We start from the raw sequence: 13,446 nt of genomic DNA, 5'->3' as shown, positions 1-13,446 counted from the left end.
AGTTGGAGTCCAGTGACTTAGGAGCTGAGGCAGGAGGATCAAAAGATCAAGGTCAGCTTCAGCAACTTAGGGAGAGTCTGGCTCAAAAAAAAAAAAAAAAAATGGGCTGGAGATGTTGCTCAGTGATACAGTATGCCTGGTTTCAATTCTCAGTACCACAAACAAACAAATGCATATTTCAGTTGGATAGTTTGGGAGACTTTAATTTTTCTTTTAAACTAATCTGGAGGATAAAAGTTCAAGCATAGTTGTCAAGGCCTAGGGGATCACCGCAGCTGAGGCAGACAAACAGAACACAGACTTTGGCACATGACGTTGGAAAAATGCACTATTTCATGCAGAAGAGCAAAACTGGATCTCTTCATAGTGCCACATCCAAGGTGGACTCTAGGTGGACTGAAGATTGAATGCTTTGGTCAGACTATGAAGCTAATAGAAGATAATGTTGGAGGATTTATTTTTGAGCTGGGAGTGTGGATGGGCTTCTTAAATAAAACTTCAAAAGCACAAACCATAAAGCATAAGAAACGTTGATTTCATGACGATTAAGGGTTTCTATTCAATGAGGGACATCACGGGGAGAGTTCCCACAAGGACCTGTGCGTGGACGTTCATGGCACGGTTGCCTGATGGAGCAGAGCTGGAGACCAGCTTAGCGCCCATCACTTGTGCAGAGGCTCAGGAAAATGTGGCTGCGTACGAGGATGAGGCAGCAATGAGAAGCCTACAAGATGAAAACAGAAATACAGACAGCGCTGAGACAAAAGAACAAGAAAAATGTAACAAGGCCTCTTCTACGAGCATTTGTGCACCCAAAACAACAACATGTATGTACAAAGGCACACATGACCCTCAGAATGGGGGATGCTGAACTTTGAAACTCAAGAGACAGAGAAGACTGGAATGAAATAGAATTTTTGAATTTTAAGCATCTGGATCTTTTGAGTAGTCCTGACATAAAGTCCTGGCCTAGAATAACAGGTTAAGTCAAAAGAGCGCTCTCTATACCCTCCATTACCCAATTTTATCCCAGACCCTGCTGGGCTGGGGAATGCAGAGGGTTAGATTAGAGAGAAAGAGTATGCTATTGCTTGGGATCCCAAGTGGGTTTACCACCCCGTACCCTTCCTCCTCCAGTCAAGTCAGATGAGCTTCTAGACCGAAGGGGTCCAGCTGCCCTGGGAGACAGCCACCTCCCAAGGCTTTCCTGCTGTCATGGTGCAGGGAAGAGCAGATGGGACTCTGGCAGTCCTGGGGATGTCCTGTTTGCTCAACATGCTTGGAAGCAACCTAGGGTGGTCAAGAGTGGCTAGTCACAAAGCAAGAAGTTGGGGCTGGGGTTGTGGCTCAGCGGTAGAGCGCTCACCTAGCATGTGCAAGGCCCTGGTTCGATCCTCAGCACCACATACAAATAGAATAAAGATATTGTGTCCAACTACAACTAAAAAAAAAAAAAAAAAGAACCAAGAAGTTGACGGGCTGCACGGCTGGGTACCATGGAGGACAGAACAACGGTGGAAGACCAACAGGAATTCAGGCTGCCAGATGCTAGCATGAGGGGGTGATGCCAGAGCACCTGGGAGGCCACCCTCCTGCAGGAGCCTGGGGGATCTCACCCACCACCTCAGGGAGAAGGTTCCGGACGGACATTTGGAATGGATTGAGTTTAAACCAAACTCACTGCCCTGGTGTTGACCAAGATTGCCTTTTCAAACCCGAGGAATATGTAACTTCTCTATGGTTGGCTGCCTAACAGGTCACCCTAAAAGTTAGTGGTTCAGAAACACGATTCTTTTGCTCATATTTCCTGTGGTCGACAGGGCAGGGTTTAGCTGGAGCGGCTGTCCTACTGATCTTGCTTGAGACCTATAGGGTCTTGATTTAACATCTGAGCAGCCATCTTAAATGCTGACAACTGCCACCGTATGAGATGAGTTTTGCTTTCCTGTACCTCCTCCTACCTAAACTCCCCCCACCCCCATTAGTGCCCTCTCCATGGTACCCTAACCCTAAGCCAATCCCAGAAGGACACGACCCCTTGACTCTGGAAAGCCCCAGGGTGCCATCAACCTAAGCCAATCCTATGCTGCTATTCCCCACCCGCCTAGCTCTGAGGCAAGCACCCCCAAGCCTGTCCCAGAGTGCCACAGCTACAGCTCCAAACCCCACCCCACAAAAGCTGAACACTGAACACCTCGGGCCTCTTCCACTCTGTTGAGACGGCCTTTATTCGTCACTTTTGACAAAGAAAACTTTGTGTGGCTTTCTGCCTGGTCTCCGTCCTTCATTCCTGGCTCACCTGTCTCCCTCTTTCTCACTTTCCTTTTGTAAAGGCAAAATTTCTAAGCTGATTCTAAGCTGCAAAGCTTGAGTTAAAGTGTAAAAGACCGGGCATTGTAAAGCTTCTAAATTGCAAGGCTTGGGCTAAAAAGTAAAAGACCAGGTATTGTTAAAATTCCTCTGCTACCCCCGGAACCTGTAATCCCTGTAGCTGTTAGGACAATACCTGAACTGCCCAGTAAATATTTCTCCTGGTTCCCTGGTTGTTTAATAGCTAAGGGCTCCAAGTAGCTCGGCATGTAAGCATCCAGGCTCCAAAACCAATCAGTTTAAATGTGTACCCCGCTTAGGAGTGACCAATCACCCCTGCCCAGACTGTTCCCGTCAATAAATGTACTAATCCTGTCTCAGAGTTGTTGTTCAACTTTCCCGTGCCTCATGATGATTTGTTCTGATGTATGCAAAGGCCCCCCCCCCCCGCCCTCTCCAAAAAGTGTACTTAAGCTCTGCTTGACCTCTGCTCTGGGCTCTGGGCTGCTCTGTCTTCCTGAGTGAGCCTGGAACCTCAGCATGCTGAATTAATAAATCCCCTTTTGCCAATTGCATGGAGCCAGTCTCTTGTGTGGTCTCTTTCTCCGTCACTCTGCCGGACCCTTACACTTTCAAGATCAGGATTGCCAGGCAGGCTCTTTACGATATCACATGTCCAGAGCCTCAGATGAGATGGATTGCCCGCTCCCTCCACAAGTCTCTCATCCAGGACTTCGTGCCATGGTGGATACTTTCCAAGAAGGTCAGAGAAGCAGCTTAGAAAATGTGTGGCATGTCTACTCCATTCCACTGGCCAAAGCAAGGAGCCAGCCTTGAATCTGGATTCAAGAGTAGGGGAACAGATTTCAGCTCTGGAGGTGAGGAGCTAGAGTATCTGGGGACAATTAAATCCCTACAAAGGGAAATAAGAATTCAAAATAGAGACGGAGTTGAGTTTTAGGAAAGGGAAGAGAGCTCTACGTATTGTGCTGGGTAGTTTGGATGCTATTCCTCCGTGGAGGCACAGGGGCTGTGTTGAACACAGTTTGCAAGGCCTTTGTTAGGCCTGGTTCTAAGAGGACCTAGAACTTCCAGAGACAGTGTCCCATCAGCCCATTCTGGTGAGTTACTTCTCAGCTACTTTAAGATGCTGCGGGATGCCCAGCTAAAAACCCATTTCAGAAACCTTATGAACTGAGGCCTGCTTTGTGTGAGAAGACGAATCGTTCGACTTTTGAACAGCCTGTGGCCATAATGTATCTGAGGCCACAACAGGTCCATTATTGTGAAATTATCCCCTCTTCATGCGAGGCTCAGGGCACATTTGTTTAGCAAGATAAAAGCCCCGGCTGAGCCCAACTCCTGCTGAATTGCTGGTGACTGAAACACCCATGGTCAGAACTGAGGCCTGGCGGAGGACGCTGTTGAGTGCCCCTCACAGCACATCAGGGGGAACGGGCGGGGTACAGGGGGAGCTGGCAACACACTGAAGATTCAGTGCCTACGGATTTGGAGTTTCTCCCATTTTTTTCAATCTCAAGCAGGAAAGTAAAAATCTCTGGTCCTGTGAATGAAGACAGGGAACGAATGCTTCATCTGAAAAGTGCTCTTGTAGGCCAGACTGCCCGGTCCTCCTCAGGAGTGTCCCGGGACTCTCCGAGATCTCTGTAGGGGTTGGGTTCGGTTCCCACATCTGCCCCCTGAACTGGACAAATGTCTGGCGCACCGCAGGTGTAAGCGAGGGCGCCATCATTTAATAGTATGCCGTTTTAACTTCCATCCCGAATCCTAACTGACACGTTGGCATCTGGAACAATGAAAAGAGCAAATGTCCTTGCTGTGCCCGATGGAATGCTCTTCTTGTTCCTCTACTCTCTCTGGTTGAAGAAGCGCCCTGTTCATTTAGCGTTGGGAGCCCCTGGACAACCCACCAGGACTCGGTTTCTGTTCCTATTTGTCACAAGGCTCAGTTCATGCTGTCGTCCCCTGAGTCCCCACAGGCAGGCTGGCTTTATGTCATGGTTTCAGAGCTCAGTTTTTTCCGCTTGACCGCAGCTCACGCTCTGTCCCCCTGTGGCCTGGCCAGGCGAGCTCTGTGTACACTTCCCAGCGAGAGCCTGATGGTTGTGAAAACCTTTGCCACAGAAACTTTGGCACCGGTGCTTTCAGACATGGACGCCAGCAACTTTTCTCCCGTAACCTCTAGTACACAATTGCACCAGCCCAGACCTGTGACTGGAAGAAACGGCACTCAAAGGCCATCTGGCTAAGAGTGACCATTCAGCTAGGCAGATGGCAACATGCCAATGTGCCCCAGGCAGCTCTGCCTTGTCCCTGACTCCCCAGAGTCACACTGACAGGTTCTGGTAAGCGTGGGTCTTCCATCCAGTGTGGAAGGGCGGGCGGGGCTGACTGGGAAGGGCTTTGGTGGGTGGGAGGGGAACAGAAAGCAGAGACTGGCTTTGAGCTGGGAGCCTGGGGGCCCTGCAGGAGGAGGCGTGCTGTGGGCAATGGCTCCACAGGTCTGTGCTCAGGAAATGCCACCTGACAGTGTGACGGTCGGTGGGGGGTAGGAATAGATGCACAGGAGGAGGAAGGAAGAGGCCAGCATGCTGGGAGCTGCCCTCCTTTCCCGGGCCCTGCCTGGGGGCTCCAGGAAGCCGGCCTCAGGCAGGACTGCTCCCAGGCAGTTAGGACTTTGTCGGAGGCCACCTTGGGAGCGTTTGCTGGGAGTGCGTCCTGTCTTTAGGCTGTTAGGGTGCCCCTCAGCAAAGCACTGGACTTTCAGGGAATTTATTTATTTTTTCCTTCTAGTGTACCCCTTCCCCTTTATCTAAAGCCTGGAAAGAACTACAACAATAACAACAAAACCTACTTTTTTTTTCTCACCCAATTCTGCACTCTAGGATTTTTTTTATTATTTTTTTTTTAGCAACATCTACATTGCTGGCAGAATCTTCCTCCCAACCACACCCCTTTTAAAATCGTGAGAATTGCTTTGTCCTGCAACAGCAAATGAAGGATTAAATGAATGGAGGTGCTCAAGGCCAGCTCCAGTCCCCGAAGCCCAGCTCCATGGCCATAGCAGGAGGTGGGGTGGCAGCAATCCCTCTCCCTGCTCAGTCCCCGGAGGATCAACCTCCCAAGGTGAACTTGGAGAGGGAGCAGGTCTGCGTGGTAAACCAACGTCACCCCCAACGCACACTCCCACTTCCTTCCCGCCTTTTAAACACGGACACTCCTGGCTTCACTGGAAACAGTGAGCCAGCTGCCCAGCTGCTGGGAGAGGGAGAAACAGGGCAGCCAGGGCACTTTGCCAAAGGCCACACAAGGCTCCTGGGTGGTGGTGGTCACTGCAGGGTCGTCCCGGCCCACACTCAGGAAAGACATCTATGAACAACTTATAAAACCGCTGGGGTACGTGTATTTGTTTAAAATCATATAGAAAAGGAGACTCGATGCTGTTGGGGGTGGAAAAAAGAGATAGATTTTGTCTGTGACACTGTGGAGTGGTTTTCAAAGTCATGAGTTAAACAAATTTGCAATTACTATCCAGTAGTCTGCCATTTTCATTAGGAAAAAAAAGGGGGGGGGAGTGGAAGGCTGGGACCTCCTAGAGCTTGCACTGTGAGTCTCTGTTCTGAGCACGCAGGGTCCTCAGGGTCTTTAGAGACTTGAAGGCTGAGGCGTGGAGAGGGGAGTGTTTACAAGGCTGGTAAGTGGAGGAGCCGGGGTTAAGCCAGGCAGTTGGCCTGCAGATTCTCCACCACCACCTTCACACCATCCGCACAGGTACTGCTTATGAATGTAAGTGCTTAAAAAAAAGTTCAGAAATATATACACAAATGAAAACTGTGGTCCTCTTTGGAAGGAACTGGGGGAATTGGGGCAAGGTTAATTCAAACATTCCATTTGCAGCACTTTGTGGGTTTTTGTTGTTTTACTCCTTAGAATGCCTTCGGGTTCCTGCTATTGTTAAACCTATTTATAAAAAATTTATAAACATATTGGTAAATAAATTTTAAAATATGTATGAAAATATATCTTGTGGCCAGTGCAAAGTGATCCAGTAGAATGGCTAGATTGTGCGCTTTAACTTGAAGGCCCCGTGGGCTTTGGTGCCATCAAGATCTGAGGGATTAGCTGCTTCATTTCTCCTCTTGATCAGTCTCATGATGTGATAAAATCTTATTTCAGGCCTCAGATGAAAAGTTACTTCTGGTTTTATCTGGAAGAATGGAAGGTATACTGGTAAATGTATGTATTATTTCGGGGCTGAACTATCTGTCAGAGTTCAAACACTGAAGTCCAGTGATCAAATCAGATCAAGCGTAAGATGGCACTAAATCAAGGAGACTTTTTTTACTTAATTACAAAAATGAAGCACACCTTTAAAAATCTCATCATGTGCTAATGACTAGGAAATAACAGTGTCTCAGGATATTCAGAGAAAGAGAACCAGTTCGGGGTGGAGCAGAGAGAGAGAGAGAGAGAGAGAGAGAGAAAGAAAGAGAAATAGATTGAGATTTCTTAGAGAACTGACTCCCTGGTGTCATCTTCACATTTCCAGCTTGGCTGGCCAGCTGGAAATTCAGGTGAGAGTTGATATCACAGTCTAAAACCTACAAGGTGACCAGGAAGCTGAAAGCAGGTAAGGTTTTTACGTTGAAGCCCTGAGGCCAAATCGTTTCTTATTCAGGAAATCTGCCTTTACTGATGAGATGGGATCCATCCGTAGTAAGGCGGGTGATCTCTTTTAAAGTTAGCCCATTATAAATACAAGTACCTTCTCAGTAACATTCAGACTGGTGTTTGGTAAAATAACTGGGCACCGTAGAACTACTCAAGTCCAAATATAAATAGAACCTTCATGAGCAGATTCCAATTTGAACGAAACTCTGCCTGCCCAAGAATATGTTAGAGATATATGAGTCTGGTGAATTTTTACATTTAGGACGACTAGTGTTTTAATTCGCTTTAAGAGAGTCAGTTGATCCATCATTTGAGGAAAAATCTGTGAACAGAACACATGCAATACAACCATGCTGATCACTAGCTTTGGTTCTGAAAGATCTCGTGGCATGGCCAACTAAACAATGCTGGTGAAGACACACGGAGGGCATGTTCATTTCAGGATAACTAGGGTCCAAACAGATTATGAGTTGGACCTGAGAGGGGGTTAATAACTCTGGAAACTGTCTCCTGGCATGGCATTGTTTCTGCACTTCAACGTTTTCTTTCTTTGGTGCTGGGGATTGAACCCAGGACCACATGCTTGCAAGGCAGGCACTCTACCATTTGACGCTATGTTATACATCGGTACTTTGTAGCCGCCAGATAAACTGTGCAGAAGCTAGTGGACACTTCTCAGATTTCAAACCACCAGTTTAATTAACAAAAAGGATTATTGAGATTGTTACTTTAAGTAAGAAGAAATTCATACTTAACCTTAGTCCCTTTCTACACTTGAGGAGAGTCAGACTCAGAAGTTTAAAACCTGCTGGCAGGACAGGGCCAGCTCTCCTCCCACTGCAGACACAGCTTGGGAAAGCAGAGGGGGTGCAGGTGCTGGCTCCTGCCGCCCTGAGAGAGGAAAGGTGACTTATTCCTCGTATCCTGCTTCTGCTTGCCTTTCTGCCCATTTCTGGCTGGTGTAAGGGTTAAGATTTCCCCCACATCCGAGGCTGTCCTTCCTAGGACGGTGCACTGTCGGCTTGGCCCAGTTTTCAGTATCCCTTATCACATGGCAGTGTATCTTTGGACAGATCAAATTTAAATGTTTCTCACTTTAGCTTGTCTTTTCCTAAGCTACCCCTGGGGACCCGCAGGGGCTGCCCTCTGCAATGGGGCTGGAGGGGCATGGTAGCGGAAGGCTCACGGGCCTCCCCTGTGAGGTGGGACTTCCAGGGACAGAAGGGCTCAGCTACTGTCGCTGTGGACAGCTGTGATCACACAGGCTCCCAGGTCAGCGCTGCTTACGCCTTTGTCCAGTTGCCGGGAAGACAGATGTGGATTCTGCAGTTGCACAGGCACACTAGGCGTTTCCAGGATCGAGCAACTCTACCCTTGGATGAATAAACTGAGAGGGTACTAGAGGTTACCTAGCTTGTAGTTTTCTGACTCTTTTTTAGCACAAAAACTTCAAATTCTTAGTTGCAAGCCCAATATCGTTCTGTACCCTCCCAACTCATCTTCCCACCGCCTCCCTGTTGTTCTCAGCACGTTCACGGTCCCTGCTGGACATCTGAACTTGACCTGCCTGCTTCCCTGCTCAAAGCCCCTGGAGGCTCCTTGTCGGGAAGAGCCAAGCAGAGCTGTGGTGGCGTAGGTCCTGGGTGCTCTTCTTGGAGCCCCAGTCTACATTGCCGTTAGCTTTCCCACTCTGTTTACAAATTCATTGAACAAAACTCTACTAAGCGACTATTATGTGGCTAGCGCTGCAGAAAGTTTGGGAAAAACTTCAGGCTTAAAACGTGAGTATAAATCTGATCACGTTTGTCAGGAGAAAAAATGACAGCACAGTAACTCAACGATAAAAATGCCCCTGCTCTCATGGAGGCATGGAACGGAGGCTCCTGACTCCGGCTGAGTCTCTGAGACCTAGTGACTGAGCAGCAGCGGGAACGGGGAAGAGGTGGGTTTAGAGGGCCTCAGCCTGCTCTTCCGGAGAAGGAGCCTCCAAGGGCTTTGAGCAGGGAAGCAGGCAGGTCCAGTTAGACTTTCAGATGTCCAGCAGGGACCGTGAACGTGCTGAGAACAGCAGGGAGGCGGTGGGAAGATGAGTTGGGAGGGTACAGAGCGCTGAAAGTATAACAGCAGGAGTGGAAACCGCCCCTTTACAGTTAGAAGCAACCTACTGGGGATGGACTTTCTGAGGCTGGAGTTTCATGCGGCTGAGAATGGAGGCTGAGGGGTGCTGGCCTAGCAGGTGGCGGAAAACGGAGCCAGCACAGCCTCCCTAAGTCTACACATGGGCGTTTGCTGCTTTTTGTCCCATTGTACCCCCTCTTTTCTTCAAAAGCTGTTTGCACCACTGAACCCCACCCAAACATGGGGCTTTGAAGTAGAAAAGGTCTCCTGTCTTTCTCAAGGCCAGCTCTAAATAAAACCCGTCTTTTTCCAACCATTTTTTGGGGGGTGGGGATGCTGGAAACTGAACCTAGAGGAGCTCTGCCAATGAGTTACATCCCCCAGACCTCTTTACATTTTGAGACTGGGTCTCACTGAGTTGCTCAGGTTGCCCTTGAATTTGCGATCCTCCTGCCTCAGCCTCCTGAGTTGCTGGAATTACAGGTGTGGGCCACCAGGCCTCCAACTCCTGAATTGTAATGGCGCCTAGCAGTGGAACTTTTATCACCAGTAACAGCAAGTTTTCAGGGAAAATGGCACATTCATTTTGAGGTTCCAAGAAAAGCGATGTCCAGTAAGGACGGGATCAGTATCTTGTGCCTGAACCTTGGAGTAAGAGACTATACTAGAATCGCATATCCACAATAGGCCCGGGAGAGACGGCTTGGAAAAGTGTTAACTGCCTAACTAGGACTTTTGGTAAGTTCTTTTTTTTTGGGGGGGGGTAAGTTCTTATTTTCCTAATGTTTTTACTTTTATAACCAGCAAAAGCCTATTTTAAGTTTATCTTCCAGGCTTTTTTCCCCCTTGTCTAATCTTTTTAAACAAATTCGGACCATATCCTTCCTATATAGAAAATCATGCATTTTCACTGAAAGCTTTATTTGGGAACAGTACTGTGTCTCTCACCCTTTGGTCCCTTTCCTTTACACAGCTCCCATTAATTTTCTTAAGATCCCACCATCTTCCTTTTCCTTTTCCTGTCTAGTTTCTGCTTACGGGAGAAACCATTTGACCCTTAAACTTAACATAATGGTCTTTAGTTCCATACATTCTCCTGCGAAGGACATAATTTCATTCTTTATGGCTGAATGAAACTCCATTGTTTATATACACATTTTCCTACATTCATCCACTGATGGACACCTAGGCTGGTTCCATAGTTCAACTGTTGTGAGTTATGTTGCTGTAAACATGGGTCAGCATGTGTCACTGTAGTGTGATGACTTTAATTCTTCAGGATAAATACTAACGAGTGGTATAGATGGGTCATATTGTGGTTCCATGCCTAGTCTTTTGAAGAATCTCCAAACTGATTTCCACAGTGGTTGTACTTATTTACAGTCCCACCAACAGTACAAGGGTTTCTTTTCTCCATATCCTCTCCAGCATTTATTATTTGTATTCTTTTTTTTTAATGTTTATTTTTTAGTTGTACACGTTTATTTTGTTTATTTATTTTTATGTGATGCTGAGGATCGAACCTAGGGCCTTACTCGTGCTAGGCGAGCGCTCTACCTCTGAGCCAGAACCCCAGCCCCTATTATTTGTATTCTTATTTTTTAAAAATATTTTTAGTTGTAAATGGATCGATTATTTATTTATTTATTTATATATGTTGCTGAGGATCAAACCCAGGGCCTCCCACAGGCAAGTGCTCTACCACTGAGCCACAAACCCAGCCCTATTGTTTGTGTTCTTGATGATTGCCATTCTGACTGGTGTATGATAAAATCTTACAGTGTAGTTTGATTTGCATTATCCTAATTGCTAAAGATGTTGAACATTTTTTTTCATTTATTTGTTGGCTATTTGTATTTCTTCTTTTGAGAAGTGTTTAGTTCATTTGTCAATTTTTAAATTGGTTTTAAATTTTTTTTAGTGGAAAGTTTTTTGAGTTTTTTTTGATTCTTTTTTTTATTGATTTTTTAAAAAATGACAGCAGAATGCATTACAATTCTTATTACATGTATACAGCACAATTTTTCATTTCTCTGGCTGTATATAAAGTATGTTGACATCAGTTCATATTTTCATACATGTTCTTTGGATGATGATGATTATCACATTCCATCATCCTTGCTAATCCCCTGCCCCCTGCTTTTCCCTCTCACTCCTCTGCCCTATCTAGATTCTCTTTTTAGAGTGCATTGATTTCTGGAATTTTCTTTCTTATTTCTTTGTTTGCTTGTTTATTTTCCTTCTGTCTCCTTCCACTAAAATACAAGTTCAATGAGATCAGAGGCCTTATTTGTCTCCATCACTACTTTATTCTCCCTCTTTTTTTGGTGGTACATAATTATTATATTCCACAAATTTTTTAACAATTTGAAATAAATTTTTAACAGTTTTAAATCAATATTTGATTTTTAAATAATAGCTAAAAACTTTACATAAATATATCATCAAATTCATTTTAGATATAAAACTTAAGATGTATCCCAATTATTTTTTTTTATATATACTCTTCCCGTCAGAGGAGTAGCTAGCAAAGATTTTCTCCCATTCTGCAGGTTCTCTCTTCATATTCCTAATTGTTTCCTTGCTGTGTAGCTTTTTAACTTGATGCCATCCCATATATTAACTCTTGGAATTATTTTCTAAATGTTAGGGGTCCTATTGAGAAAGTTGTTGCTTGTGCCTACATGCTGGAGTATTGACCCTGTTTTTGAGAAGTTGCATAGTTTCTGATCTAACTCCTAAATCTTTGATCCATTTTGAGTTTTTTTTGTGTGAGAGATAGGTTCCATTTTCACTCTTCTACATATGGATGACCAGTTTTCCCAGCATTATTTAAAAGGCTGTCTTTTCACTGAGGTGTTTTTAGTAACTTGTCAAGGATCAGATGACTATAGATGTGTTTCTCTGTGTCTTCAGGTATATTCTCTTGGCTATGTGTTTTTATACCAGTACCATGCAGTTTTTATTACTTTAGCTCTGTTGATAATTTAAAGTCAGTTATTGTGTGTGATAACTTTAGCATTGCTTTTTTGGCTTAGAAATTGCTTTAGCTATTCTGGATCTTTTATTCTTTCAAATGAATTTTAGGACTGTTTTCTCTATTTCTGTGAAGAATGTCATTGATATCTTGATGAGAGTATATGCAACTATTTATTAGGCTCTTTTTTTTAAGAGGGGGGGAGGGAGAGAGAGAGAGAGAGAGAGAGAGAGAGAGAGAGAGAGAGAGAGAGAGAATTTTTAATATTTATTTTTCAGTTCTTGGCGGACACAACATCTTTGTTGGTATGTGGTGCTGAGGATCGAACCCGGGTCGCACGCATGCCAGGCGAGCGCGCTACCGCTTGAGCCACATCCCCAGCCCTATTTATTAGGCTCTTTTCATGAGGTTTACTTGGGTCCTAATTGGACACAATATGAAAAAAATCTAAAAAATAAACCAGTGCTCACAGCACACCAAGTACTCCCTTGAACGGGGCAATCACAAGCAGCCAGTGTCCATCACTGATGATGGAACAAAGGCAAAGCTTATTTAGCACCAAGTTTTCTCAAAGTGACTCTCAGGGGTGTGACAAGGAGGTAGAGGTGTTTCTAACATTGTTTGGGAATTATGCTTTTTGCCTAAAAAGTAGCAGTGTGGCAGGTCTTGATTTTTTTTTTTTCCCTTGGCCACAGCCACATACATCAGTCTGATTATGTACCAAACCGAGAGCTGATCTCAATGGATCATAACACCCACTCTAGCATTTTCTTTCAGTAGGGGAATTAATTCATTCAATATCATTGTGTAATAATCTATGGCTTCTATTTGCAATATTCTGGAAGCAATTTACAAACTACTACTGTATTGCTAGCTTATTTTGATCTGTAACAGCTCTGAGGAGTCCACCTTGTGTGGACCTGTCAACAGCACACATTCTCAGCAACTTGCTGCACTTGGGTCATCAAAAGGTTAAGCAGGATACTTGGATAACAAGTCCAAGTTTTCTAGGGAGAAAATTTCTCCAGTGCTAATTCAATGTATTAAATTTAGCTTTCTAGTTGTGGTAGAGGTGGGTGTACTGTCAGATTCCACAGAGCTCAGAAAGGCAGGTAGGATTACCCTTTGCACCACAGCCAAGGCTTCAAAAACCTTGCTTGTGTCTGGATGGTTAGTTTTCTAGTGCAGAAACTGGCTTGAACACGGCTTGTATTTGGAGGATATATGCCAATTTAGAGATGCTGGCAAAATAAAATATTTAAATGCCAAAATTTGCTACTTTCTAAAGCCATGTATTACATTTATTTGAAATCTCCTGATTTTAAACTCAGAACTCTTGTTTAGGGGAT

The sequence above is a fragment of the Ictidomys tridecemlineatus genome, chromosome 9, assembly GCF_052094955.1.
Source record: "Ictidomys tridecemlineatus isolate mIctTri1 chromosome 9, mIctTri1.hap1, whole genome shotgun sequence".
In the NCBI taxonomy this organism is placed as follows: Eukaryota; Metazoa; Chordata; class Mammalia; order Rodentia; family Sciuridae; genus Ictidomys; species Ictidomys tridecemlineatus.
Note: the sequence above shows the minus strand (reverse complement) of the source record.